Source organism: Somniosus microcephalus, chromosome 20 (assembly GCF_052327205.1).
Source record: "Somniosus microcephalus isolate GS21.2 chromosome 20, FLI_Smic_1.0, whole genome shotgun sequence".
Classification (NCBI taxonomy): Eukaryota; Metazoa; Chordata; class Chondrichthyes; order Squaliformes; family Somniosidae; genus Somniosus; species Somniosus microcephalus.
Window position 1 is genome coordinate 42,849,844 of NC_141006.1, and position 27,879 is coordinate 42,877,722.

Sequence of the window (27,879 nt, forward strand, 5' to 3'; positions counted from 1 at the left end):
ATTTCTCCCCCAAAGCTTTTTATTCTTGTCCAATTTTCTCCGCTCTCCTCCTCTCAGGAAGGTGTTGACTCCGAACAGGGGAACAGTTCAATGGACAGTGAGCACCCGCCAGTAACATGCCAAATGGATATTATTTGTATGAGCCTCCACATTACGTGTCAGCAAGTTATACGACAGCAAAGCCTCACAGCTGAGACCAATCCTGCCCTCATTCAACAACCACACACATCTAGCAGGGGCCACTTGATACCAATCAGCAGTGGGAATCCTGGCCAGTTTCCCTCACCCTTACCAGTGGTGCTCAGGTTCATTGTAGCTGCTCTGTGATCTTCCTGGCTGAAATCAGCTCTTCTTCTTCTTCTTAGGCAATACCTCGGAACCGAGGATGACTTGCTTCCACATTAAAAATGAGTTCTCAGGTGACTGATGAGTCCAATGCGGGACCTACAGTCTCTGTCACAGGTGGGGCAGACGGTGGTTGAAGGGGCGGGTGGGTGGGGTGCTTGAGTTGACGTGCGCTCCTTGCACTGCCTGCGCTTGGCTTCCGCTTAGCTCCCGGTAAAGAGACTTGAGGTATTCGGCGCCTTCCCGGATGCTTCTCCTCCACTTTGTGCGGTCTTGGGTCAGAGATTCTCAGGTGTCGGTGGGGATGTTGCAATTCTTCAAGGAGGCTTTGAGGGTGTCCTTGAAGCGTTTCCTCTGCCCACCTGGGGCTCTCTTGCCGTGCCGGAGCTCTGAGTAGAGCGCTTGTTTTGGGAGTCTCGTATCAGGCATGTGGACGATGTGACCCGTCCATCGGAGCTGATCGAGCGTGGTCAAAGCTTCGATGCTGGGGATGTTGGCCTGAGCGAGAACACTGACGTTGGTGCGCCTATCCAATGGATTTGCAGGATCTTGCGGAGGCAGCGTTGGTGGTACCTCTCCAGTGCTTTGAGGTGCCTGCTGTACATGGTCCATGTCTCTGAGGCATACAGGAGGGCGGGTATCACTACTACTCTGTAGACCATGAGCTTGGTGCCGGGTTTGAGGTCCTGGCCTTCAAACACTCTTCCTCAGGCGACTGAAGGCTGCACTGGCACACTGAAGGTGGTGTTGGACTTCGTCATCGATGTCTACCCTTGTTGACAGTAGGCTCCCGAGGTATGGAAAGTGGTCCACATTGTCCAAGGCCTTGTCGTGGATTTTGATATCGGGGGGCAGTACTGTGTGACGGGGTCAGGTTGGTAGAGGACCTTTGTCTTACGGATGTTTAGTGTAAGGCCCATGCTCTCGTACGCTTCGGTGAAGGTGTTGACGATGGTTTGGAGTTCGACCTCCGAGTGTGTGCAGACGCAAGCATCGTCTGCATACTGTAATTTGACGACAGAGGGTGGGACAACCTTGGATCTGGACTGGAGGCGACGGAGGTTGAACAGTTTCCCGTTTGTTCCGTAAATTAGCTCCACTCCAGCGGGGAGTTTATTGAGGGTGAGATAGAGTATTGCAGCAAGGAGGATCGAGAAGAGCGTTGGTGCGATGACACAGCCTTGCTTGACCCCGGTCCGTACATGAATTGGATCTGAGGTGGAACCATTGGTCAGGATCGCGGCTTGCATGTTGTCGCGAAGCAGGTGGAGGATGGTGACAAACTTTTGAGGGCAGCCGAATTTGAGGAGGGCACTATATAATCCCTCATGGTTGACAGTGTCGAAGGCCTTTGTGAGGTCAAAGAAGGCCATGTACAGCGGTTGGTGCTGTTCCCTGCATTTCTCTTGTAGTTGACGCGCGGTGAAGATCATGTCCATTATGCCCCTTAGTGAGCGGCATCCGCATTGCGACTCTGGGAGGAGCTCTTCAGCCACTGAGTGAAGGCGATTGAGGAGGATTCTTGCAATGACTTTCCCTGTGGTAGGCAGCAGGGAAACTCCTCTGTAATTATTGCAATCAGGCTTTCTTGAACACAGCATAGACAGAGGATCATACCTGACACCTTCATGATCTGCATTGACTTAGCTACTCACTGGACTAACACAATGAGGCATTAAGGGAGCCCAACGATGCACAAATTCTTTGGTCTAACATCTCCATATATCACTTTTAGAAGTGTGGGACTACATTTTTACATTAATTTAAAAGAATATTCTGGTGCGTAGTTTGAGCTAGGACAGCTGCAGAGCATATTTTCAAGATGCTTAGAGACTCAAAATGCAATGTAGGCAGAAGAGCTGGAATAATGCTGATTCTATGACTCATCTTATCATGAGAGGTTCAGTTTTAATGATGGGACTGACGATTGTTTGTTCACGGTTGTCTCGCTTTTGGGTACCTTTTATATTATAGCACTTTGAAAATAGCTTGAGAAACTAAAGACAGTTGGGTGCTTAGTAATATATATTCATAACTGTGTACCTTCTAATAATGCTGCACAGTTTATTAAATGTTTGTTAGTTTTATTACTACTTTAAATTGCTTCCCCTCCCTCCCCACCGCCCCCGCCACTCTACCATCTGTGGCAGAGCTTTTAGCTATATTTCTCCCACATTCCGGAACTCTCTCCTTAAACCCTTCTTTCTTGCTACATATCATCCCATTTATGATATAAGCATTGTCTCAGGAATAGTTGCAGAAAAAGGAAAATTAAGGTTTGTAAATAAAATATTTATTTTCAGAAATACATAACATCAATACCTTTCAGCCAATGTCCCAGACTCCTCCATCATCATCCCTGGGCATGTCCTGTCCCACCAGCAGGACAGACCCACCAGAGGTGGTGGTACAGTGGTATACAGTTGAGAGTGAGTGGCCCTGGGAAACCTCAATATTGACTCCAGACCCCATGAAGTCTCATGGCATCAGGTCAAACATGGGCAAGGCAACCTCTGCTGATTACCACTTACCGCCCTCCCTCAGCTGATGAATCAGCATTCCTCCATGTTGAACACCACTTGGAAGAAGCATTGAGTGTAGCAAGGGCACAGAATGTACTCTGGGTGGGGGATTTCAATGTCCATCACCAAGAGTGGCTCGATAGCACCACTACTGATCGAGCTGGCCAAGTCCTGAAGGACATAACTGCCAGACTGGGCCTGCGGCAGGTGGTGAGAGAACCAACACGAGGGAAAAACCTACTTGACCTCGTCCTCACTAATCTACTTGTCGCAGATGCATTTGTCTATGATAGTATTGGTAGCAGTGACCACTGCACAGTTCTTGTGGAGATGAAGTCCCGTCTTCACACTGAGGACACCCTCCATCATGTTGCATGGCACTACCACCGTGCTAAATGGTATAGATTCAGAACAGATATAGCAGCTCAAAACTGGGCATCCATGAGGCGTTGTTGGCCATTAGCAGAAGCAGAATTGTATTCCACCACTATCTCTAACCTAATGGCCTGGCATTACCATCAAACCAGGCGACCAATTCTGGTTAAATCAAGAGTGTAGAAGAGCAGCACCAGGCGTACCTAAAAATGAGGTGCCAACCTGGTGATGCTACAACACAGGACTACATGCATGTGAAACAATGGAAACAGTGGAAGCAGCATGCTATAGACAGAGCTAAGCGATCCCACAACCAACAGATCAGATCAAAGCTCTGCAGTCTTGCCACATCCAGTTGTGAATGGTGGACAATTAAACAACTAACGGGAGGAGGAGGCTCCAGGAACATCCCCATCCTCAGTGTTGGTGGAGCCCAGCACGTGAGTGCAAAAGACAAGGCTGAAGAGTTCGCAACCATCTTCAGCCAGAAGTGCCGAGTGGATGATCCATATCGACCTCCTCCTGAGGTCTCCACCATTACAGATGCCAGTCTTCAGCCAATTCAATTCACTCCAGGTGATATCAAGAAATGGTTGAGCGCACCGGATACAGAAAAGGCTGTGGGCCCTGACAACATCCCAGCTCTCATGCTGAAGACTAGTGCTCCAGAACTAGCCGCGCCTCTAGCCAAGCTGTTCCAGAACAGCTACAACACTGGCATCTATCCGACAATGTGGAAAACTGCCCAGTTTGGGTTCCGCCAGGATCATTCAGCTCCAGATCTCATGAATGAATAAAAAAAATGCTTTTGTGTATGTGCATCAAGTGACTGATGAATATGTTTATCATAACAGCAAGCCTGTTGTTTAAAAAAGTGTTTTTGCCCACCTTGTGCCACTTATATGGGCAATATCATAATTTCTGATATTGCCTGAAGCTTTTATGGCTATTAGATCCTTTTATCTTTCAGCTGATCTGATCTGGACACGCCAACACTCCACACCGAGTGGGATACTCCTGCTTTTCTACCCAGTGTAAGCTTTTTTATTTCGACTGGCATTAAATTGACAGCAAGAACAATTCTTTTGAAACAATTTGGAATAAGTTTATTAAACACACAAACTCATGCAAGTTTATTAAACACACACACTCGTGCACATCAAAACAATAGCCTACTGGTATTTATGGACTCTACTCGATTACAACTCGTAAGATAATGGGTTAGACTTACACAGACTGGTACTTCTCTGAGTTAGGCAATGCACGTGGCCATTTTCCTTGCTTCTTGGTCTGGTCTGTAGAGGGAGGGCTTCTTGTTCTTCCGCGTGGTCATCCAGAGAGACAGAGAGAGAGAGCCTTTGGTTCCTTGTTTTTATATCTTTTTAAAGCCCATTGTCTTCTAGTTTAAATTCTTAAGATGTCACAATTGGGTCTTAGATTCTGGCAGTTCTTGATTGGCTTTCCTTTGAACATGTGTCTGTCTGCAGTGGCTGGTGCCATTTCTTGCTTAAGTTAATTGTTTGTTGACACCTTTTAGTGGCTCTTGAGTTTCGATGGTGAGTTTCGATGTTGTCTCTGTGGGGGGTTATCCTGTTATGCAGGTTTCCTTTGTTAAGTTTTGCGCCGTTGCCTTACCCAGGGGAGGTCCATACACATCAAATTTATCTTTATCTTATATTAATAGTCTCGAGTCCATCACACATACAGAACATATATTTTTATTCTTACACCACACTGACAACTCCCACACACTTGCAATTTTGCTGCCACTTTGTATGCATAAATTAAATTTCTGTGAATCAGTGCACAGTGTTTGAACAGAATCACTTACTCTGTATGATTACAGCATTGTAATTTATGGAGGTTACAACTCAGAAGAACCATAAACAACCATGATGTCTGTTAAGTATGTGTATTGTATTGAACAATTAACACAAAGACTTAAACGTATAACTCAAACAGGTCTTTACTGGTTGGAGGTAGGGACTACACGTAGATCTTTACTTCATGCCCACAGGCGGGAACTGAGGGGAGATCAGTACCCACAGTACTATTTATACCCCTATGGCCAGGAGTGGTACTGCGTATCACTACGCCCTACAAGTAGTGCAGTCCTGTCCATAGGTTCAAAGTAGCACACATATTACATACACAACAATGTCATTGCCAGCACCAACTAAAATTATAGAGGGAATTTTAACTCTCTCTGCCCACCAAAAACAGGACTGGAGCGTAGTTAAAATTGAATGGAAGAACTTAACATCTTGGTCCTGCTAGTTTCATGGCTGCTACCATTTTAATTGTTCGCTTCTTTTAGGCAGCCTAGATGCCCAACAAAAGCAGCCGGGTGCCTCATGAATACGTGCAAATTGGGGTCCGATGATGTCATTAGGACTGTGATGTGAAATTGGGGCTTAGCAGTCAGAGCGAAAGAGCTCTGGGATTTGTGCAGTGGTTGTTTTCCCTTGTATGCAGGGGGTCATAGACTGCCCACATGTAGCCAGGAGCATTCATTAACAGGAAAGGATTTCATTCATTAAATGTGCAGTTGGTCAGTGATCCTTCTTAGGCAGTCCCTCGGAACCGAGGATGACTTGCTTCCACGTTAAAAATGAGTTCTCAGGTGACTGATGAGTCCAATGTGGGACCTACAGTCTCTGTCACAGGTGGGGCAGACGGTGGTTGAAGGGGCGGGTGGGTGGTGTAAAGTCCGCGCCTCAATAATACACGGACTTCGGGAGAACAGTTTAACAGGTACTTTACTGAACAAGAGGCAGCTTGAAACTGTGTAATGAAATCTGTTTGTCTTGGTCCTGTATTCGTTTTGCACTCATGTATATTACCCTCCCCCACTGTGTATAGTTTCACTTCCTCTTTCCCGACTAACCTGGGAGGTTCCAGGTCTTGGCTCTTGGCTCCGCCCCTGACTTCTCTTACATAAAGATCCCAGGATCTGTATGACTTATTCCTGTGAACCAGTCGGCGTGTTGAGATGTTAGCTCTGATCTTAGTGATTAAAAGCCAACTTGTTTAAGTCTATAACTTCTAGTTTTGTGGTTATTGAAGGCCCATCAAACTGAAACTACAGAAGCCTGCTAGGGCCTTTTATACAGGGGTGGTGACTGCCGGTACTGCAGTCTAAGACCAGTTATTCCCTTAAAGGTACATACACAACAATTCCTCCCCTTTTAGATAAACAGTACATAACATTCATTTAACAACTAAATAATAACTAATTACAATTACAATTTTCTCAGTAATATATACATCAACTGAAATAGTCATTTATAAGTTCAGTCTTTGAGGAGGCTTCCTGATCCAGACTGGATAGCGCCTTTCTCGAGTATCCTGTTCTGGCGGTGGAGTCAATTCTGGCTCATTGTCATTGGTTGGTTCGTCAGCTTCCCATACCCCTGCTTCTGAGGTAGACGCAATCTGTACTTCGGGCTCATTACCAGGTGCACATGCTTGTGGTACAGGTTTGGCTTGTTCCTGTGACTCTAGAATCTGGTCAGCATGGCGTCTCACGATGCTCTCTCCAACGTCCACTGTGTACATTAGTGGTCCCTGCTGTGTGCATATCGTGCCTGGCTGCCATGTTTCTGTTCGGTAGTCGCGGGCCAAGACTGGTTGCCCTATCTTGAAGCTCCTGGTTGGCTTCTCATTTATGTGCTGGAACTGCTTATCCTCAACATCTCATCTTATGTTTGGTTTGAGCAAATCCAAGCAACATCTTAGTCTCCGGTTGAAAAACAGCACGGCTGGAGTTTGGTTGGTTACTGCATGTGTCGCATTCCGGTAAGCAAACAGGAAGTTATCCACCTTGTGTTGCAGTGGTATGTCATCATTATACATTGCCTTTACGGCCTTTTTAAAGGTCTGAACAAACCTCTCAGCCAATCTATTTGTGGCTGGATGATATGGGGCAGATGTGTAATGTTTCACCCCATTATTCTTCTGGAACCTCCGGAAATCCTCAGACACAAACTGGGCCATTGTCAGAACAGATCTGTTCTGGCAACCCATTCCTGGCGAAGATGGTCCTTAGGACTGCAATAGTTTTCTCCGTGGTGGTGGAGGACATTTTAATGACCTCTGGCCATTTCGAATGGGCGTCCACAGCGATTAGAAACATTGAGTCCATAAATGGACCAGCGAAATCAATGTGTACCCGTTGCCATGGAGATGAGGGCCACTCCCATGAATGTAGCGGGGCCTGTGGTGGAGCGTTTTGGACCTTCTGGCATCCTGTGCATCTCTTGGTCATATCCTCGATTTCTTGATCGATTCCCGGCCACCACACAAACGCCCTGGCTAGGCTCTTCACTTTTACCCCTCCCAGATGACCCTCGTGAAGCTCATTGAGTACTCTATCTCTCAACTTGGGTGGAATTACCACTCGGGATCCACACATCAAGGTTCCCCGGCACACTGACAGCTGTTCCCTCCTTGGCGAGAATGCTGGCAACAGTGAGTCGCCATATGCTGGCCATCCCTTTACCGTCAAATCATAGACCCGAGAGAGTGTTGGGTCATTTCGGGTTTCCTTCTCAATACTTGCGTTTGTAACAGGCAAACATTCGACTATGGTCGCATGGAATATCTCCACCGGGTCCACTGCAGGTGCTTCTTCCGCTGTAGGCAATGGTAGGCGCGACAGCCCATCAGCGTTGCCATGTTGTTTCGTACCTTTGTACTCTATGTCATACTGATGTGCCCCTAGAAAAAGTGACCATCTTTGCAGCCGTTGCGCCGTCATCACCGGAACGCCCTTCTTTGGGTTAAAAATTGAGACCAGGGGTTGATGATCAGTCAGTAGGGTGAATTTCTGCCCGTGCAGATAGTGATTGAACTTCTTCACCCCCCACACCAGGCTGAGGGCCTCCCTGTCAATCTGGGCATAGTTACGCTCGGCTGAGGTTAGCGAGCGCGATGCAAAGGCTATTGGCCTCTCTGAACCGTCACGGAATTTGTGTGACAGCACCGCTCCAATGCCGTAAGGTGACGCATCACATGCCAACCGAATCGGTAGTGTTGGGTTGTAGTGGGCCAATACTTCTTTTGAAGTGATTTGGCATTTACATTCCTGAAAGGCACGCTTACACTCATCACTCCATTTCCATGTTACACCAGTTTGAAGGAGGGCATTCAGTGGGTGCAGAATTGTAGATAAATTCGGCAAGAACTTATGGTAGTAGTTCACCAACCCGAGGAACGACCTCAGTTGCGACACATTTTCCGGTGCTGGAGCCTTGACTACAGCCTCAATCTTGTCCGGCGACTTATGCAACCCTTCCTCATCAATCATGTGGCCACAATACGAGATTTGTCTCCTGAAGAACTCACATTTGGGACGGTTGGCTCGTAGCCCATATTCCTGCAATCTCGTGAGCACCTGTTCCAGGTTGGCAAGGTGTTCATTGTCATTTTCACCCGTAACCAGGATGTCGTCCAAATAACACTGGGTCCCCGGGATCCCTTGCAGGACTTGTTCCATTGCCCTCTGCCACATAGCCGGGGCCGATGCTACCCCAAATACCAGTCGATTGTACTGGTAAAGGCCTTTGTGAGTGTTTATCGTGAGGTATTTCCTAGATGCTTCTTCCACCTCCATTTGTAGATACGCTTGAGCCAGGTCAATCTTTGTAAAACGTTTCCCTCCAGATAGTGAGGCGAAAATATCTGATACTGTACTGTGTGCAGGACTGGGTTCACAGTCACCTTGAAGTCCCCACAGATGCGAACCTTCCTTGGCTCCCCAGGCGTGCTGCTCAATGCTTTCTTCATTACAGGAACGATGGGTGTGGCCCACTCGCTCCAGTCCACCTTAGACAGCACCCCCGAACGCTCCAGACTCTCCAGTTCAGCTTCCACAGCTGGGCGTATCGCGTATGGCACCGGTCTGGCCTTGAAAAATTTTGGGGTTGCGTTATCCTCAATCTTTATGGTTGCCTTTACTCCTTTTAGAGTCCCAAGTCCTTGTTGGAACACCTCTTCCGCTTCAGATAGAATTTGTGACAGACGTCCAGGTGCGACGTCATCATCTTTTTTGTCAGTCACAGTTAGTGCTAGAATGGAATGCCAATCCAATTGTAGTCTTCGGATCCATTCACATCCCAATAATGGTGGTCCTCCATCTCGTAGTATATACATGTATAGTTTCTGTGTTTCCTTTCCGTTATATTCAACTGGCACCCTTATTTTTCCTCTGGGGTAGACCTTTTGCCCCGTGTATGTCTTCAATACAATGGACGTGTCCTTTAAGGGTATGTGTGAGAATAGCCGCTCATAGTCTTGTCGATTCATGACAGTTAGGGCTGATCCTGTGTCCAATTCCATCTTCACTGGGGACCCTGCTATCATGAGGGTGACCCAAATGGTTCGGTGATCTTCTTTTGCGATCACGTTGTGTAACTTTAAACAACTTAGTCGCCTGCTCCCGGAGCCCTTATCACTCTCCTGATCTTCTGAACTACTATCTGTCAGTTTCTTTACTTTCCTGTACTGTTCCTTAGTAGTTCTTGTCGTGTTGGTCTTCTTTCCCGACCTGCAGACTCTTGCTATATGTCCCATTTTCCCGCATTGCCTGCATATTTTGTCTTTAAACCAGCAGTCCTTCTGCTCATGGGTTGTTCTGCCGCAGCGATAGCACTTTTCGGCTCCATACGCCATTTCGTTAGCGCTGTATTCTTGTGGTTTCTGTTGTATTTCCACAGCTCCCCGTGCTGCTGCTTCGTAGGATACTGCCACGCTGAAAGCCTGTTCTAGCGTCAGGTCCTTTTTTGAAAGTAGTCGTTTCTGGGTTCCTTCACTCTGGAGCCCACAGACAAACTTATCCCGTAAGGTGTCTGCCAGTCCTGCCCCGAACTGGCAGTGCTTCGATAACTTGCGTAGTTCCGTAAGATAGTCAGCATTGCCCTCATCTTTGTGCTGGTTTCTTTTATGGAACTTGAATCTTTCTGCTATCAGCAGTGGTGTAGGGCTTAGATGTTCCTGTAAGATATGAACAATCTCCTCAAAACTTTTCTCCATTGGTTTAGCTGGGGTAATTAAATTCCGCAATAAGCCGTACGTACTCGCACCCATCAGATTTAATAATACCGACGCCCTCTTTCCATCAGCCACCTCATTTGCCTTGCAGTACACTTCAATTCTTTCCACATACGCGGTCCAGTCTTCTACCTCGTTGTCGAAAGCAGTGATACTGCCACTTTTCGGCATCTTGGGTGATTTAAAATGGCGCCTCCCGCGCTTTTGCTTCTTCCCCAATGGAATAAAATGGCGCCTCCCGCGCTTTTGCTTCTTCCCCAATGGGATAAAATGGCGCCTCCCGCGCTTTTGCTTCTTCCCCTTACTGCCACGCTGCTCCTAGCGTTCTACGGGGTAATGGCGGCGACCCGCAGCTTCGGCGCGTCTCGCTTTCCTTCCCCCCCCCGTTTAGTTTCTCTCCGCTGTCCTGTTCTCGAGCACCGACCGCGCCCTGTGCGCTCCACCCTCTCTCTCTTGTTTTCTTTTCCCGGCGACACTGCGCGGCCCGATTTGCAGAACCACTCGATCGAGCTTGAGCCCGCCACAGTCCGGAAGGGTCAGTGCGCTACCTGCTACCAGCACGATTCGCTGGAACCACAGTCTCTCCCGCAATTCTCCAAACACCGATGGATTCTTCGGGCGGTTGCCCTCGGTCGACGCCCGTTGCTCAGACTACGACCTTCCAGGACCTTCCTTTCAGGCGAGATCCCCGTGAGATGATGCCACACTGCAGGTGAGTTCGAACTTACTCGTCGCCACTGTAAAGTCCGCGCCTCAATAATACACGGACTTCGGGAGAACAGTTTAACAGGTACTTTACTGAACAAGAGGCAGCTTGAAACTGAAACTACAGAAGCCTGCTAGGGCCTTTTATACAGGGGTGGTGACTGCCGGTACTGCAGTCTAAGACCAGTTATTCCCTTAAAGGTACATACACAACAGGTGGGGTGCTTGGGTTGACGTGCGCTGCTTGCGCTTGGCTTCCGCTTGCTCCCAGCGAAGAGACTCGAGGTGTTTGGCGCCTTCTCGGCTGCTTCTTCTCCACTTTGTGCGGTCTTGGGCCAGGGATTCCCAGGTGTCAGTGGGGATGTTGCACTTTTTCAAGAAGGCTTTGAGGGTGTCCTTGAAGCGTTTCCTCTGCCCACCTGGGGCTCTCCTGCTGTGCCGGAGCTCCAAGTAGAGCGCTTGTTTTGGGAGTCTTGTATCGGGCATGCGGACGATGTGACCCGTCCATCGGAGCTGATCGAGCGTGGTCAAAGCTTCGATGCTGGGGATGTTGGCCTGAGCAAGAACATAATGATCAGTGGTCAGTAGACAATGGTCAGTGATCACCGCTACAGAATAATGCAGGTATGTACTAGGTTCCCAGGCAGCTGTCACGATGCCTTCATCCTGTGCCAGTCAACCATTTCCCCATTATTCCACCCGTCAAGGAACGTCAAAGGATAGCTGCTAAGGAGCAAGTGCTACCCACATATACCAGTCCAGGTGACGTACAACCAGAGGCGTGAGGCCACCAAGATGATCATTGAGCACATAATTGGGCTCCTGTAGCAGCGGTTTAGGTACCTGGATAGGTCCGGGGGTTCGCTGCAGTACAGCCCACAGAGAGTCTCACGTAATGTGGCAGTGCGCTGCATGTTGAACAATCGCGCTAGCCAAAGAGGCCTGCATAGGGAGGAAACACAGCAGGAGGAACTCCCTTCATCTGTCGAGCAAGACTTGGGTGAAGACGAGGAAGGAGCAGAAGAGGGAGTGCCACTACAACACATTGCAGCCAGAGATGCCAGGGATGAGGTGACCGCTCAGCGTTTCCCATGAAATATTACACAATCCCCCTCTAGATTAAGAGTTCTTGTTACCTCCTTCACCACTCCCTCAACCCTGCCATAAAGAAAATTTAAAACATTCAACCAACTGACATGTATGATATCCTGACAATGCAGACATAAACTGATATGACACCATATTGCAGGCAAAAGCAGCAATTGTGACAAAGGTAGTTCTTTAATGGCAATTTTCACTCATGTCAACCCATAGTGCCTTTCTTCAGTGATTTTGAACTAACTCTATTACTCCTATGAGCAGCTTCCCATAGGCTTCAGCATAGCTGGTGGAAGGCTGTTGTTGCTCAATTGATGACCTTTGTGATGCTTATGGTTGTCGACCTCTGGGTGCTTGGACCTGAGAGAGCCCGACAGCAGGCTGCAGCACTCAGTTGCTGCCAGGACAAACTGGTCCATCTGGCTTTGTGGCACCATGGTAGGTATCGGTTGAGGGGTGGCTCAGGAGCAGATGTGCTGACATCCTGAGAGACACGGCAACATGGGTCACTGCCACTCCCATGCAGCTACAGCTCATCATTTCCACTGATCTGCGAGACAGCATACTTGAGGAGATCAGTGATGCATTTACAGCCTCTAGACATGTGGCTGACCAGCCTATCCAAGGTGGAGCAGACATTGGAGCCCAGAGTCCGATTGAAAGCAGTTTAAGCTTCCAGCAAAACTGCAAAAGCTGGTGACACAGACTCCTGGTGTGAGGGGCCAGCTGCAGTATCCATAGAGGTGACCAGACACTCCATGGTGGGCTATAGAGTGCTGATGTCCTGCAACAGGATGGCACACAAGCTGGAAGCAGACTCGTCCAAACTTTCAGACATGATACGGCAACTCCTTGGCACGCTTTCCAATACATTGTACAATTACATGTGCACCAAAAGGAGTTTTCTTTTGAAGGTTGAGCCCGTGAAGTCAGCACTTCTGTTCTCATTAAAGTTTGGAGGCGAGCTTGCCCTCTGGTAAACCGTCCTTTCCACTAGTCCCAGCTTCTGCTCACTCATGCTGGGTGCAGACCTCCCCGAACTCACTCTAACCCACCCAGGTGCCAATCTCTGTGCTGATATTTGGGAGGGATGGAGTGCATGCGGGTGCATCTTTCAGAGGATCATTCTTATTCGAATCCTCTTCGACAGGATTCAAGTACTGAGAAGGACCTAGAGGAAGGGACAAGAATTAGCATGGTACTGTCAGGCTAGACAGTAGCAGATGCAAGGCTTCACGATGCAGCATGATGTTGGCAAGCTAGTTGAATGTGCGATTGCTTGATGTAAAGGAAAAGGTACAAGTAATAGGCAGACAGCCCGCTCACTGTAGCCCCCAGCCTCACCATATCTGAAGCTTTTTACTCTTGATGGGCCAATGATCTCCAGGGCTGCCTGCTCCATGTCGCTAAGGGCCGGATAATTGCCCCTCTCCGTTGTGTTGTGAACAATTTTTTTCTTGCAAAAGGAAAGGGAGAGTTGGTGAGTAGCTATGGAAAAGGAGTGTGCACATGTTTTCATGTAGTTCAGATGCTGAGAGGGAAAAGAAGTAAGTTGCGAACAGGTTGGGGAGGTGTTCAATGGAAAGACTGTGAAATCAAAAAGGATTCATCAGAGGAGTTTGTTGTTTAGCAATTGCTACCATGTGAGAAAAGAATGCTGGTCGAGCCAGCAAACAACGGGTAAGTGTGTGTTTGGAATGACAAACAGAGGTGATACAGTGTCTCCTTGTGATTGGTGGAGAAGGATGTGATGCAGGTCAGGGAAGTTAAGCGTGTTGTGGAATGGAGGAGGGCCGTTGCCAGGTGAAATACAGGGAAATGGAGAAATTAAGTCTCTTGCTGTTCTGCTACCTATTGCATTTTTAAAACCTCCAGTAATCTAGGGGTAACTTATTGGAAGTATTAAAGACAACACTGTGGTAAAACCACCAATGAACTCCTGTACAAATGAATAACTGTCTTTAAAGCAATGTTGCAGCACCTATGTCCGTTTGCTGAATGTAAACAAGCTTTCTGTAAAAACCCTGAAACAACGCGATGACGTCATCACGTTGGTCACGTGGTGCCCCGAGTGGCGGGAAACGCGATGACGTCATGACATCAGAGGTGGGAGGTTCTGAGTTCAGACCTCGTGGAACTAGTTACTGTGTAGACCTGTTTGCTGTTGCTCCTGCATGTTTTTGTTTTATTCACCAGTTTAATTAAATTCGGTTAATTTACTGAACTGCCTCGACCTCAGTGATTTAGATAGGAATCCGTTGATTCCTACATTGGTGACCCCGAAGCTTCGCGGACGATTTTCGTGGAGACAAGCTCGAGAACAAGATGGATGTAAATGCAGCGAGTTTGAAGCTCCCTCAATTTTGGGAACAACAGGCAGCCTCCTGGTTCGTTCAAGTGGAGGCTCAGTTCCAACTGCGAAACATAGTGCTGGATCAGACCCGTTACCTGTATGTGGTCTCCGCACTGGACAGCTCGACGGCTTCCCGCATTATCAGCCTGCTGGAGACCCCGCCCGCGGAGAACAAGTACGAAACGCTCAAGGCGCGCCTCCTGCGGGTATTCGGTCTCACAAAGACGGAGCGCGCACGACGCTTGCTCACACTCCCTGGGTTAGGCGATGCTAAGCCTTCCGAGTTGATGAGCCACATGCTCACCCTCCTTGGGTCTGAGCCGCAGTGTTTTATATTTCGTGAACTGTTCCTCAGCCAGCTCCCTGAGCAGGTACAAGCAGCCCTGGCCAGGTCGACGGCTACGGACGGTGTGGCGCTCGCGGCCGAAGCCGACACCATTTACGCGGTGATGCAACAGTATTGCACCACCTCGATGCGCCCCGCCTCCAAGAACCCCGCCTCGGCACCTCCACAGACCGGCTTTTGCTACTACCACGCCCGTTTCGGTCAGAAAGCCAGATGCTGCCAACCCCCATGTAAATTCGTGCCACCGGCACCGAGAAAGCAGCAACACCGATTGCGCGACCGGAAGGGAAGCCCCGAGGTTGGTTTCGCCTCCACAATGACGGTTGGTGATTCCGGGAAATTGTTGTACATCACTGATTCCATTTCGGGCCGGCGTTTCTTATGCGACACGGGCGCTCAGTGCAGCATCCTCCCTGCTTCGGTTCTCGACGTCCGATCTGGGCGGCGCGGTCCTCCACTACAGGCCGCCAATGGCAGCGCCATCCATACGTACGGGAAGTGGCGTATCCGATTGTGTCTCGGCGGCCAACTCTTCCACTGGGAGTTTATCACCGCCACGATACCACTGGCAATCCTCGGTGCCGATTTTTTCTGCACGCATGAACTACTGGTCGACGTACGTAATCGCTGCCTGATCCATGCCGCCTCACGAGCCCCCATCCCCGGTTTTCAGGGCCTCGGCGCGACCCACGCGGTTGCCCGCACCAAGTCGCCGCCCAACGAGTTCGCCCGCCTGCTCAAGGAATTTCCGGAGCTCGCTCAACCCACTTTCTCTGCGACGACCGCCAAACACGGTGTTGAACACCACATCGCGACAACCGGCCCCCCGGTTTATGCCCGGGCTCGGCGATTAGAGGCCAGTAAACTCGAGGCCGCGAAGGCGGAATTCACCACTATGGAGCGGTTGGGCATCGTTCGCCGATCTGACAGTCCCTGGTCATCCCCGCTACACATCGTGCCAAAGCCCGGCGGCGGGTGGCGGCCCTGTGGTGATTATCGGCGCCTCAACGAGGTCACAACTCCAGACCGGTACCCGATACCGTATGTTCAAGATTTTTCCGCCCATTTGGCCGGCACGTCGTGGTTCTCCAAGATCGACCTCGTCCGCGGATACCACCAGGTGCCCGTCCACCCTCAGGACGTCCAGAAAACGGCGGTCATTACCCCATTTGGCCTCTTTGAATTTTTACGGATGCCTTTCGGGCTTAAAAATGCGGTGCAGGTGTTCCAACGCCTCATGGATTCGGTGCTCCGGCACCTCAAATTCCTTTTCGTATACCTCAATGACATCCTCGTCGCCAGCGCGTCAAAGGAAGAACACCTACGTCACCTGCGTGTCCTTTTCCGTCGTCTCCAGGAGCACGGCCTTATAGTTAACCCAAACAAGTGACAATTTGGTCTGAGGCAGATCGATTTTCTGGGCCACTGCATCACCGCGGAAGGGGCACTGCCACTCAGGGCGAAAGTGGCAGCCGTCGCAGCGTTCCCACGGCCGCAATCCGTCAAGGCGCTCCAAGAATTCCTCGGCATGGTAAACTTTTACCATCGCTTTGTCTCCCAGGCCGCCCAGCTCATGCGGCCGCTCTACGAGGCACTCCGAGGGAAACCGGAAAAAGAACCGGTGATCTGGTCGTTGGTCATGGACCGCGCATTTGGGGACACGAAGGAGGCCCTCGCCAATGCGACGATGTTAGCGCACCCGCTGCCCGGCGCCACCATCGCGCTCACGACAGATGCGTCGGACTACGCCATCGGCGCCGTGCAAGAGCAATGGGTCGACGGGGCATGGCAACCGCTGGCGTTCTTTAGCCGCCAGTTACGTAGTAACGAACGTAGCTATAGCACATTTGACCGAGAGCTGTTGGCGTTGTTCCTGGCCATCCGCCACTTTCGTTTTTTATTAGAAGGACGCCAATTCGTCACTTTCGTGGATCACAAGCCCCTGACGTTTGCCATGGCCAAGACAACTGAGCCGTGGTTGGCCCGACAGCAACGGCAACTCACGTTCATCTCCGAGTTTACCACCGACATCGTCATGTGGCCGGCAAGGACAACGTGGTTGCCGACTGCCTTTCGCGTGCGGCCGTCCAGGCCGTCCAACTGGGTCTCGACTATTCACTAATGGTGGTTGACCAAGCGGCTGACCTGGAGACGCACGCTTTCCGTTCCGATTCGTCCGGCCTGCGGCCAGTGGACATACTTTTCCACTCAGACGGCACATTCTTGCTCTGCGATGTCTCCCTGGGAGACCCACGCCCGATCGTTCCGTCATCCTGGCGCAGGAAAGTCTTCGATATCATGCACAACCTCGCCCACCCGGGTGTGCGGGCGTCACAGAAGTTGTTAGCATCCAAGTTTGTCTGGAGGGGAATGCGAAAAGATGTGCGCGACTGGGCCAACACCTGTGTCGTGTGCCAGAGAGCGAAGGTGCAGCGCCACGTTAAAGCTCCTGTCGCCATTTTTGAGGTACCGGAGCGGCGATTCGATCATGTTCATATCGACCTCGTGGGCCCACTACCACCGTCACAAGGGTTCACGCATCTGCTGACAATCGTCGACCGTACCACCAGATGGCCAGAGGCCATTCCATTGACGTCCACCACCTCCGCGGACATCGCCCGGGCTTTTCTTTCGTCCTGGGTTGCCCGTTTCGGCGTGCCGTCGGACATTTCATCGGACCGTGGGCCGCAGTTCTCCTCTGCTCTGTGGAACGCCGTGGCTTCAGAATTGGGCGCCAAGCTCCATCGCACCACGGCTTACCACCCGCAGGCCAATGGGTTATGCGAACGCTTCCATCGTTTTCTGAAGGCATCGCTGCGGGCCACCCTCCAAGGGACCGCGTGGATGGATAAGTTGCCATGGGTAATGCTCGGGTTGCGCACAGCACCTAAAGAGGACCTGCAGGCGTCGGCCGCCGAATTGGTCTACGGCCAGCCGCTCAGGGTCCCCGGCGAGTTTCTCCCGTCACTGACGCGTCCGTGGTCCGCCACTGAACAGCTGAAGGCTCACCGAGCCGCGGCGCACGCTTTCCGGCCCATTCCGACTTCACAGCATGGACTGCCTGCGTCACATGTTCCGCCAACGCTCATGAGGGCTAAATTCATTTTTGTACGGCACGATGCCCACCGTAGTCCCCTCACGCCTCCATACACGGGCCCCTTCCGGGTACTGAAGGCGGGCGCCAAGAGTTTTCTGGTAGACGTCGGCGGGACGCCCGACTACATTTCCGTGGACCGCCTCAAGGCTGCACACCTGGACCTCGGCCAGCCAGTCGAAACAGCGCAACCACCGCGTTGTGGACGACTGCCCGAGGCCGCTATGCCTGGCCCATTGGCCCCGCGGCCCAGCTCCTCTCCTGCACCATCCATTCCTCTCCGGGAATATCGGAGTCGCTCCGACAGGATTCTCCGACCTCCTCAGCGATTGACTTTGATGATTAAAGACACTTCTGGGGGGGCGCATGTGGTAAAACCACCAATGAACTCCTGTACAAATGAATAACTGTCTTTAAAGCAATGTTACAGCACCTATGTCCGTTTGCTGAGTGTAAACAAGCTTTCTGTAAAAACCCTGAAACAACGCGATGACGTCATCACGTTGGTCACGTGGTGCCCCGAGTGGCGGGAAACGTGATGACGTCATGACGTCAGAGGTGGGAGGTTCTGAGTTCAGACCTCGTGGAACTAGTTACTGTGTAGACCTGTTTGCTGTTGCTCCTACATGTTTTTGTTTTGTTCACCAGTTTAATTAAATTCGGTTAATTTACTGAACTGCCTCGACCTCAGTGATTTAGATAGGAATCCGTTGATTCCTACAACACAACATAAAGACCCTGATTACAAAGGCAGTTGATCTTAAATAGCAATGAACAAACAATGGGGTGTGGCGGTACCACCGGGTGTCCCTTACTTATAATGTACATAATTCACTTTAACTTAACTATGTATATATATGTATATAACTTACCTGTTCGGCCCGTTGCCCCTTTAAAAACGCACTGACGTCACGTCGTGCATCACGTGACTCACCCAGATGCGAGCCGGCCCAGCGAGCCCTTCCACTCCCGCGATGGTCGCCGACACAACTCGGCCTCCCGCTCCTGCGGTGGCCACTGGCCCGGTTCGGCCTCCCGCACCCGCGATGGCCACCGGCCCGGTTCGGCCTCCCGCACCCGCGATGGCCACCGGCCCGGTTTGGCCTCCCACTCTTGCGACTTCGGCTGCAACGGCCAGCCTCAGTGCCGGGTAAACGCGCCGACGTATCGACGCAGGTCACGTGACCGCCCAAGCGCGGGCAAATGCGTCGACATCACGACGCAGGTCACGTGACCACCTAAGCGCGGAAAAACGCGACCGAACATGATGACGTCATCACGCAATCCACGGGACTGCGGACTCAGTCCTCGTGGCGTCCCCGCTGGGGAAAGACCTACTCCAAGGCTCTCCTGCATCGATCTCTATTGCTTGCTGTATTTCATCTGTTTTCTGCATTAAAGAACTTCTTGATTGTTCTCCTGAAGTCAAACTCGATTATTTAGTAGGGATTCGTCCAATGCCTACTTAGGTGAACCCGAGTTCCTACAATTGGTGATCCATCGACGTGAGTACGGGAGCTCACCTATTCCTACATTGGTGACCCCATATCCGTGAACGTTTTTCACAGAAGCGCAGCTAACAACGCCTACATTGGTGACCAGAGGTAGAGCACGACCAAAGGCAACCGACGACCACCAACGCCTGCAATTGGTGAGTTTTGTGAACGTTTTTCACAAAAGAAGCACGCCATGGAAGCATCAGCCGTTTCGCTGTCGCTACTACAATACAGGGAGCAGCAACCGCCCTCGTGCTTTATAAAGGTAGAAGCCCCATTCGCCGAGAACATCGATGCAGCACAGACCACGCACTTGCTTATGGTCTCTGTATTCGACATTTCTACCGCCACACAGACCGTCCGTCTCTACGACATCTCCCAACGCAACAGCAAGTATGAATCCCTCCAAGCGCGGGTTCCGCAGGTTTTCCGGCCCTCAAGATCGTAGCGCGCCCCCGCGGAGATGCCACGAGGACTCGCTCCTCACGACCCACGAGGACCCATCCCTCGCGAACCACGAGGACCCATCCCTCGCGAACCACAAGGACCCATCCCTCGCGCACCACACGGACCCATCCCTCGCAAACCACGAGGACCCATCCCTCATGAAACACGAAGACTCATTCCCTGCTGGTTGTGTTTTCTACCACGCTTTTCGGCGAGACTCGAAGCGTTGCCGCCCTCCCGGCAGTTTTCTACTGAAATCTACAACAACTAGAAGCATTGCCACCCTCCCGGCAGTTTTCCGCTAAATCAAGAACAGCTAAAAGCGTTGCCGCCCTACCGGCAGTTTCCCCCTACCAAAAGCAACAACATCCCGGAGCGTTGCCGCCCTTTCTACAGTGTTCCCCTCAACAACTGCAAACATCTACTGACGCTGCAAACATCGAAGACGGGTCCAACGGGCATCTCGCGGCCGCCATCGGCCACGTGAAAGTTGCTGTCATCACCGATCACGGATCAATGCAGCAACGGTTCACTCTCTGTTGTGTTACCATCGTAGCACTACGGCACGCACCGTTCCGTGCATTCCTGTCTGCCGAAGAGTTCGCTCACCTGTCGGCGAGTTCACGGAACTCGCCCGCCAAGTCCTCCCGGATCGCCCGTTCGGCGTTCCGACAGATTTCGTCAGACTGGGGACTTTTTCCAACATCAACTGAGCCATGGTTTGCATATGCCCAACCTGCCAGTCAGTTGTTTCGCCCCGGCGTCCGCTTTGAACCACGGGCTGCAGAGGTCACACGTCGCCACGGTCTTTCGCATGGCTGAATGCGTTTTGTTCGCCATGACACCACGATCCTTCACACGGCTGGATACGTATTATTCGCCACGACGCACACAAGGATCCGCTCACGACCAGCACCTTTCGACCTCGCCCGCCAAGTCCAGACAGCACGACCGCCGAGACCACTGACCACCCATCGTCGTTGCAGCACATCAAGTACGATCGTCCGCCAGACCACCAGCTCGTCAGACCACTTTGTCTTTTGACTTTCGTTGAAGCGAATTCTGGGGGGGTGCATGTGGCGGTACCTTACTTATAATGTACATAATTCACTTTAACTTAACTATGTATGTACTAGCTGAAGTGCCCGGCGGTGCCGAGGGTCTTTTGAGGGCATGTTGTTGTTGGAAGAGAGAGAGAGAGCGACTGGGGGGAAGAGAGAGAGCGACTGGGGAAAAGAGAGAGAGCGACTGGGGGGAAGAGAGAGAGCGACTGGGGGGAAGAGAGAGAGCGACTGGGGGGAAGAGAGAGGGCGACTGGGGGGAAAAGAGAGAGAGCGACTGGGGGGAAGAGAGAGAGCGACTGGGGGGAGGGGAAAGGGGGGAAGGGGGGGAAAGGAGAGGGGGGGAAGGGAGGGGAGGGGGGAAGGGGGGAAGGGAGGGGAGGGGATAGAAAGGGGAGGGGAGGGGGAGGGGAGGGGGGTAAAGGGGAGGGGAGGGGGGGAAAGGGATGGGGAGGGGGAGGGGAGGGGGGAAGGGGAGGGGGGAAAGGGGAGGGGAGGGAAGGGGAGGAGAGGGGAGGGGGAGGGAAAGGGGAGGGGGGAAAGGGGAGGGGAGGGGGAGGGAGGGGGGAGAGAGGGAGGGGGAGGGGGAGAGGGGAGGGGTGGGGGAGGTGGGGGAAGGAGGGGGGGAGAAAGGGAGGGGGGAGCCAGCAGACCCTCTCCCCTCTGCCGGCGATGGCTCCGCTGAGCTCCGTGCCGCCCCACGCACTGACATGCCGAGCGCAGCGCCCCGGTCAGCCCGAGCCCTGCCCTCCCGAGGCCGGGCTTGAGACGGCCGATTGCGGCTGGCCGGGCCCGGTTGCCTTGGTAACCCTCCTCCCCTCTCCGCCTCCCGATCTCCGGGACCGGGCCTGGGCCTGAGCGACTTGAGACGGCCGATTGCAGCTGGCGAGCCCGGTTGCCGGGGTAACCCTCTCCGCTCCCCCTCCCCTCCTGAGCCCCGCCCCCCCCGAATGAAGCGCGAGGAGCTTGCAGTGAGCCCAGCCAGCCTTTACCAAGATGGCTGGCCGCTGGTTCGGAATCGGGCCCAGCGGGGGGGTGGGGGGTGAGGGGTGGGAGGAGCTTGCCACAAAACAATTGCCTAGGGTCCAGCATGGCTGGCAACAGACGCCCAGGCTTCGAGCCCTACCTGCAAAAACGGGGAAAGGTAGGAAAATTAATGAGATTAGATAAAAGATTTAGAAAGTAATTAACTTTTTTAAAAAACAATATGCGTTTTAAAAGCAACTTTTTTTTTAAAGACGCAGAAAGCGGGAAAAAGAAATGAAAAGTTTGGACTCAAGATGGCGGCGACTCACCTCGGTTCAGAATGATAAGGCCCGCCCACACACGCACCGATTGGTCAATCGTCCTGTCACCGAAGCGTAGGATTGGTCAATCGTCCTGTCACTCGACTCTAGGAGGGCCTGCCCGCATGCGCGACGAACCCGCCCCCGCCACGCAGCGATTGGTCGACCATCGGGTCGCTCGACCGTACGATTGGTCGACCTTAATGTCACTCTATGCTAATGAGTGGATAATGAGATGCTAATGAGCGGAATTTTGAACGTTTTTTGGATACCGCGTGCGCAATTTTTGTCTCGCCGAAACATAAATATGCTTATGACCGTTCCGGAATCGTAAGCTTTCTTTTGATGTAATGCACGTGTAGGTACACTCTATAACTTTAGAGTGTATAGCCGGACAGACACACCGAAGGACAGACAGACAGACAGACAGAGCAATCCTTTTATATATATAGATAGATATAACTTACCTGTTCGGGCCGTTGCCCCTTTAAGAATGCACTGACGTCACATCGCGCATCATGTGACTCACCCAGATGCGAGTCGGCCCAGCGGGGCCTTCCACTCCCGCAACGGTCGCTGGCACAACTCGGCCTCCCGCTCCTGCGGTGGCCGCCGGCCCGGTTTGGCCTCCCGCGCCCACGATGGCCGCCGGCCCGGTTTGGCCTCCCGATCTCGCGACTTCGGCCACAACGGCCAGCCTCAGTGCCGGGTAAACGTGCCGACGTATCGACGCGGGTCACGTGACCGCCCAAGCGCGGGCAAACGCATCGACATCACGACGCAGGTCACGTGACCACCTAAGCGCGGAAAAACGCGCCCGAGCGTGATGACATCATCACACAATCCACGGGACTGCGGACTCAGTCCTCGTGGCGTCCCCGCTGGGGAAAGACCTACTCCAAGGCTCTCCTGCATCGATCTCTAGTGCTTGCTGTATTTCATCTGTTTTCTGCATTAAAGAACTTCTTGATTGTTCTCCTGAAGTCAAACTCGATTATTTAGTAGGAATTCGTCCAATACCTACTTAGGTGAACCCGAGTTCCTACAGGGGCATAATTTGCTGTGGCAGGGCATCTAACAATGTCTGCCGTTAGTTAGACTTGCCCCTGCACGTTTAGGTTTAAAATTGTTTTGCGTGGCAAGTTACTGAAAGTGCGAGCTTGGAACATCATCGCAGGAAACAGGGCATCTGGGACCTGAGTGAACAGGGCAAGCAACTGTGTATCTCATAAACTAATTAGATTGAAAGATTGTGAAATTAACAGTGCAAGGACTGAGAGTGAAGTGTAAATTAGAGTGGGTGAATTCAATGTCAAATCAGGTACAGAAAGAGAAATAAAGAGAGGGACAGAAAGATTGGATTAAGAGAAAGAGAAAAAAAGAGGGAAAGGAAAAGTTAAAAATCTGTTTTTACATTTCACATTTTTAACTCTCCAACAATAATTAAAACCTGAAGGAATGAGACTCCACACTTGTAATAGTTAATTTTCAGTGCCAGAGAGGTTGACTGGCAGTAATGAACACTTATCACGCAGTTAAAAGGGTACTGAGACAGAAATGCACAAGACTTAACTTTCTGTGTCAAGTTTAGTTCGTATCTACCGTGTAATTGCAGCAACTTCAAGCCATTCAATGCATTTCAATGGTGAGGCAGACAGCGAGATGCCGTTTTCGCGACACTGTGGAGTCAAAACTTGATAGAAACTCTGCCCCCGCCTACGCAGCCCACCCCTGTCAAGATTCAACCCAATACTTCTATGAGAATTAAATTTTAAAGTTGACAGACTGTTCTCACCCTAAGTAACCTAGCTAGTATTTATGCATTCCCTCTTTTACAATGTTTTTATCGTACAAAAGTATATCATGGTATAGGTCCACCTGATGGCATCAGGAGATATATAGTCCCATAATTCCTGTTAAAGTGGAGCTTTAATATTGTGGTAAGTACAACGAATAGTGTATACAAAGATTTTTCTTTCCATAATCAAAATAACAGAGCTTCCCTTTGAGTCCTTCATTCGTCCATTTTAGATCAGCAGACAAACTGAAATGACTTGTAGAGTGTTTAAATAACTACTTGGTGGCCTTCCCATGGGGTGAATTTAACCCTATCTGCCCAGCAGTAACTGAGTGGGTTAAAATCACCCGGGTCACTTACCTGGGGCAAAGCTGCCAGGATCCCACCATTCCAAATTTTACCCTGCTCTACTGAGCAGACGACAAGGACATCTGCCCAAAGTCAGTGGGATTCTTCTTTACATAGGCATGTCGGGTCCTGATGACATCACTGGGATCCGACTGCAATTTTAACTGAGGCCTGATCAGGGAAGCTACCATATCACCAGGTGAAAGTCAGTCAGGACCTGCCGGGCAGAAGCAAAGGTCAAAAGAGCAGCTGGAGTACTCCTCCCGGCCCCACAGGAAATGACAGCTTAGGCCCTCCCTGCCCTGGACTCCTCCCACTTCCCAAATGCAAGACCCTTGTGCGATGAATCCAGAAGTTGATCCCGGCACCTACTTTGTGTCGGTGTGTGATTTCTGCTGCACCCCATCGACATCCCACCCAAGTTAAATGAGGCCCAGGAGTTAAAGTAGCCCAAGGCTCATTTCTAGGGCAGCAGGTGAGCTTCCAACTCACCTTGTTACTCACCTGTCCAAAACCCACCTGGAGTTAAAATCAGGGCATGTTAGGGAGCAGACATACACTGCTCCAATTCACTATGAGATATCTGGTCTACTGAAGAATGCAAGTTCAATGGAGGCATTTTCCTAAAAATGATTATTATAACACTAAAATAGTTCAAAGTAAGTGTCAGCTGTGGCTCAGTGGGTAGCACACTTGCCTCTGAGTCAGAAGGTTGTGGGTTCATAGTCCCACTCCAGGGACTTGAGTACATAAAGCTAGGCTGACACTCCAGTGCAGTGCTGAGGGAGTGCTGCACTGTCGGAGGTGTCATCTTTTGGATGAGATGTTAATCCGAGGCCCTGTCTGCTCTCTCAGGTGGACGTAAAAGATCCCACGGCACTATTTCAAAGAAGAGCAGGGGAGTTATCCCCGGTGCCCTGGCCAATATTTATCCCTCAACCAACATAACAAAAACAGATTATCTGGTCATTATCACATTGCTGTTTGTGGGGGCTTGCTGTGCGCAAATTGGCTGCCACATTTTTCCCACATTACAACAGTGACTCCACTTCAAAAGTACTTCATTGGCTGTAAAGCGCTTTGAGATGTCCGGTGGTTGTGAAAGGCGCTATATAAATGCAAGTCTTTCTTTCTTACGTGTGATTTTTACAAAGGTAAGTAGACACCACTCCTATAAAATTCCCCTTTAAGTGCTCCTCAGAGAAGGTTAAGGGTTGATTTAATAGAGGTGTTCAAAATTATGAGGGGCTTGGATAGGGAGAAACTGTTTCTACTGGCAGGATAGGTAACCAGAGGACACAGATTTAAAATAATTGGCAAAAAAGCCAGGGGGCGGGGGGAGCTGAGGAGTTTTTTTTATTCAGCGAGTTGTTATGATCTGGAATGCTTTGCCTGAAAGGGTGGTGGAAGCAGATTCAATAGTATCTTTCAAAAGGGAATTGGATCTCTACTTAAAAAGGGAAAGAAATTGCAGGGCAATGGAAAAGAGCAAAGGAGTGGAACTAATTAGTAGCTCTTTCAGAGAGCCAGTACAGGCACTATGGGCCAAATGGCCTCCTTCGGTGCTGTGTGATTCTATGATTCTATAAGTGGGTTCACTGTATATAAAAGTTTGACTTTTATTTGTGAAAGTTGTATTGTAAGTTCTGGTGACTTGTCAATATTCCAATCTGTGTTAGCTCCGAATTGTGTTAAATTCAGACAGTGTGAAATGGAAATTGTATTTAATTTGCCAATGTCATTTGTTGCTACTGTTGTATTGTACAGCTGTCATTTTGTCTTCAATTGATTGAAAATAAATAATTCAAACATTGGTAAGATCAGTCATGATGTAACTTTTTTTTGTTAATATGGACACAAGTTCAAAATGAATATATTACCAAATGTACTGAGACAATGATTGGTGGATTGGCACAAGTATTAACACGCATTGTGGATCAATGTTTGAAGGAAATCAAACAGTTTCTCCTAAATTTCTCACTACAGTACAAGTATATTACTATTATTTGATTTTACCATCAATAATAAAGAAATGTACTCCTTTGACAAAGAGCCAATGCATACAATCAAATTATTGACTACGTGACATATTTTGTCTTTATAAATAGTACAGCTTCAACTTAATCTGAGAAAAGGGCAATACAAGGCACAGAAGCAATACAATGGTATCATCCATAAGTAAGTGTAAAAGAATAGTTAGAAACAAGTGTACATGCTATTTAGTTACTACTTTGATCATCAGTGAGTGCAAGTTGCAAGTTTTTGTGAATAAAGAAATTTCAGTTTCTGGTAATATGCTGAAGTCTTGCAGTAACAGTAGTCATTGGTTGATTAGAGAGTCCAGATCTAGCGCTTTATCTGAACACAACATTCTAATGATTCAGGTGGAGACGCGATAAATGAAAAGAATTTTAAAAAAGCTAACAAACATTGCAAATTACGGCAACATTTGAGAACTTTGGTATTGCACCTATCACAGTTTTATAATTTCATTCCGTAGATTAAAATAACTGTTCTTAGTTGTTTTTTCATTGGTAACATGAATAGGAACACAGGAATTAAGAATAGCTTGTCTCACACTCGCAGAATCAATGATCTATTTGTTGTGCCTTCTCATTTTTGTATCTATAGATACAAATCCCATGATGTTTTCATGATATTAGCAGCTGAAATGGAGCCAACCCTTTCAAAAAGAAAAATAAGATTTGGTAAAATGTCTAAAAACAACCAAATATGCAAACAAATTTATTGCAATTGTTCTTTGGTTACAACTCATTGAAAGACATTATATTCATAGCATACAGTGTACATAGCAGAGTGTACATAATACATTGTGGTAGTGAATGAGATTTACTGAGCAGCTGGCATTGCTGATGACCCTGGGGACTGATTCCAGCTAGTGTGTACCCTGTACTGCATTTGCCTGCTCTGTCAGTGTCTAGGGGTTTTGGTTGTGTCACTAGATCTTTAGCAGTTACCTTGTACAGGTGAGGTGGAGCACACGCCAGGTGTTTGGAATGCGACTTATGAGGAATTGTTGTTGGCATACAGCCAATCACTGGCAACGGACTAGGAATGGGGACCCAATTTTGAAAAAGTTCCCCTAGTTCAGTCTTGGTGAGTATATAATTTGCTCAGACTGGGCTATCTTCCATAGTGCCCCAATTTACATTGACCAGATGCCACCTCAGTGGGACACACTGACATGTGGATTAGGAGGAATACCCATATTAGGATAGAGCAGGATCACTGTGAGGAGGCAGTGAGCTTACCTGTGTTAGGAAACAATAGGTTCACAATGAATAAGTCAAGGAGACACTGTGCCAGATCTGGTTCACTGAGATGCTGGTGATGTAGCACCAGTAGGCCTGAATTTTGGGGTCCAACCAGAAACTGTGGAGAATTGTACCCTCTCCCCCACAACCTTTCCAGCACTCTGCATGACTCCACAATTTCACCTCTGCATGCCAAAAGCATTATATATGTCATGAGAATAATTTTGATTTGCTTTAATAATTTATTCCAAATTGAAACCTTGTTCACCGCTTCACAAAA

The 27,879-nt window shown here is 49.9% G+C and overlaps 1 protein-coding gene across 5 annotated transcripts in view; it reads left to right on the top strand.

Annotated features, from left to right (window-relative positions):
• The window catches only part of macf1a (microtubule actin crosslinking factor 1a), a 628,388-nt gene that overhangs the window by 23,696 nt on the left and 576,813 nt on the right, over window positions 1-27,879 (top strand). The window lies entirely within an intron of this gene.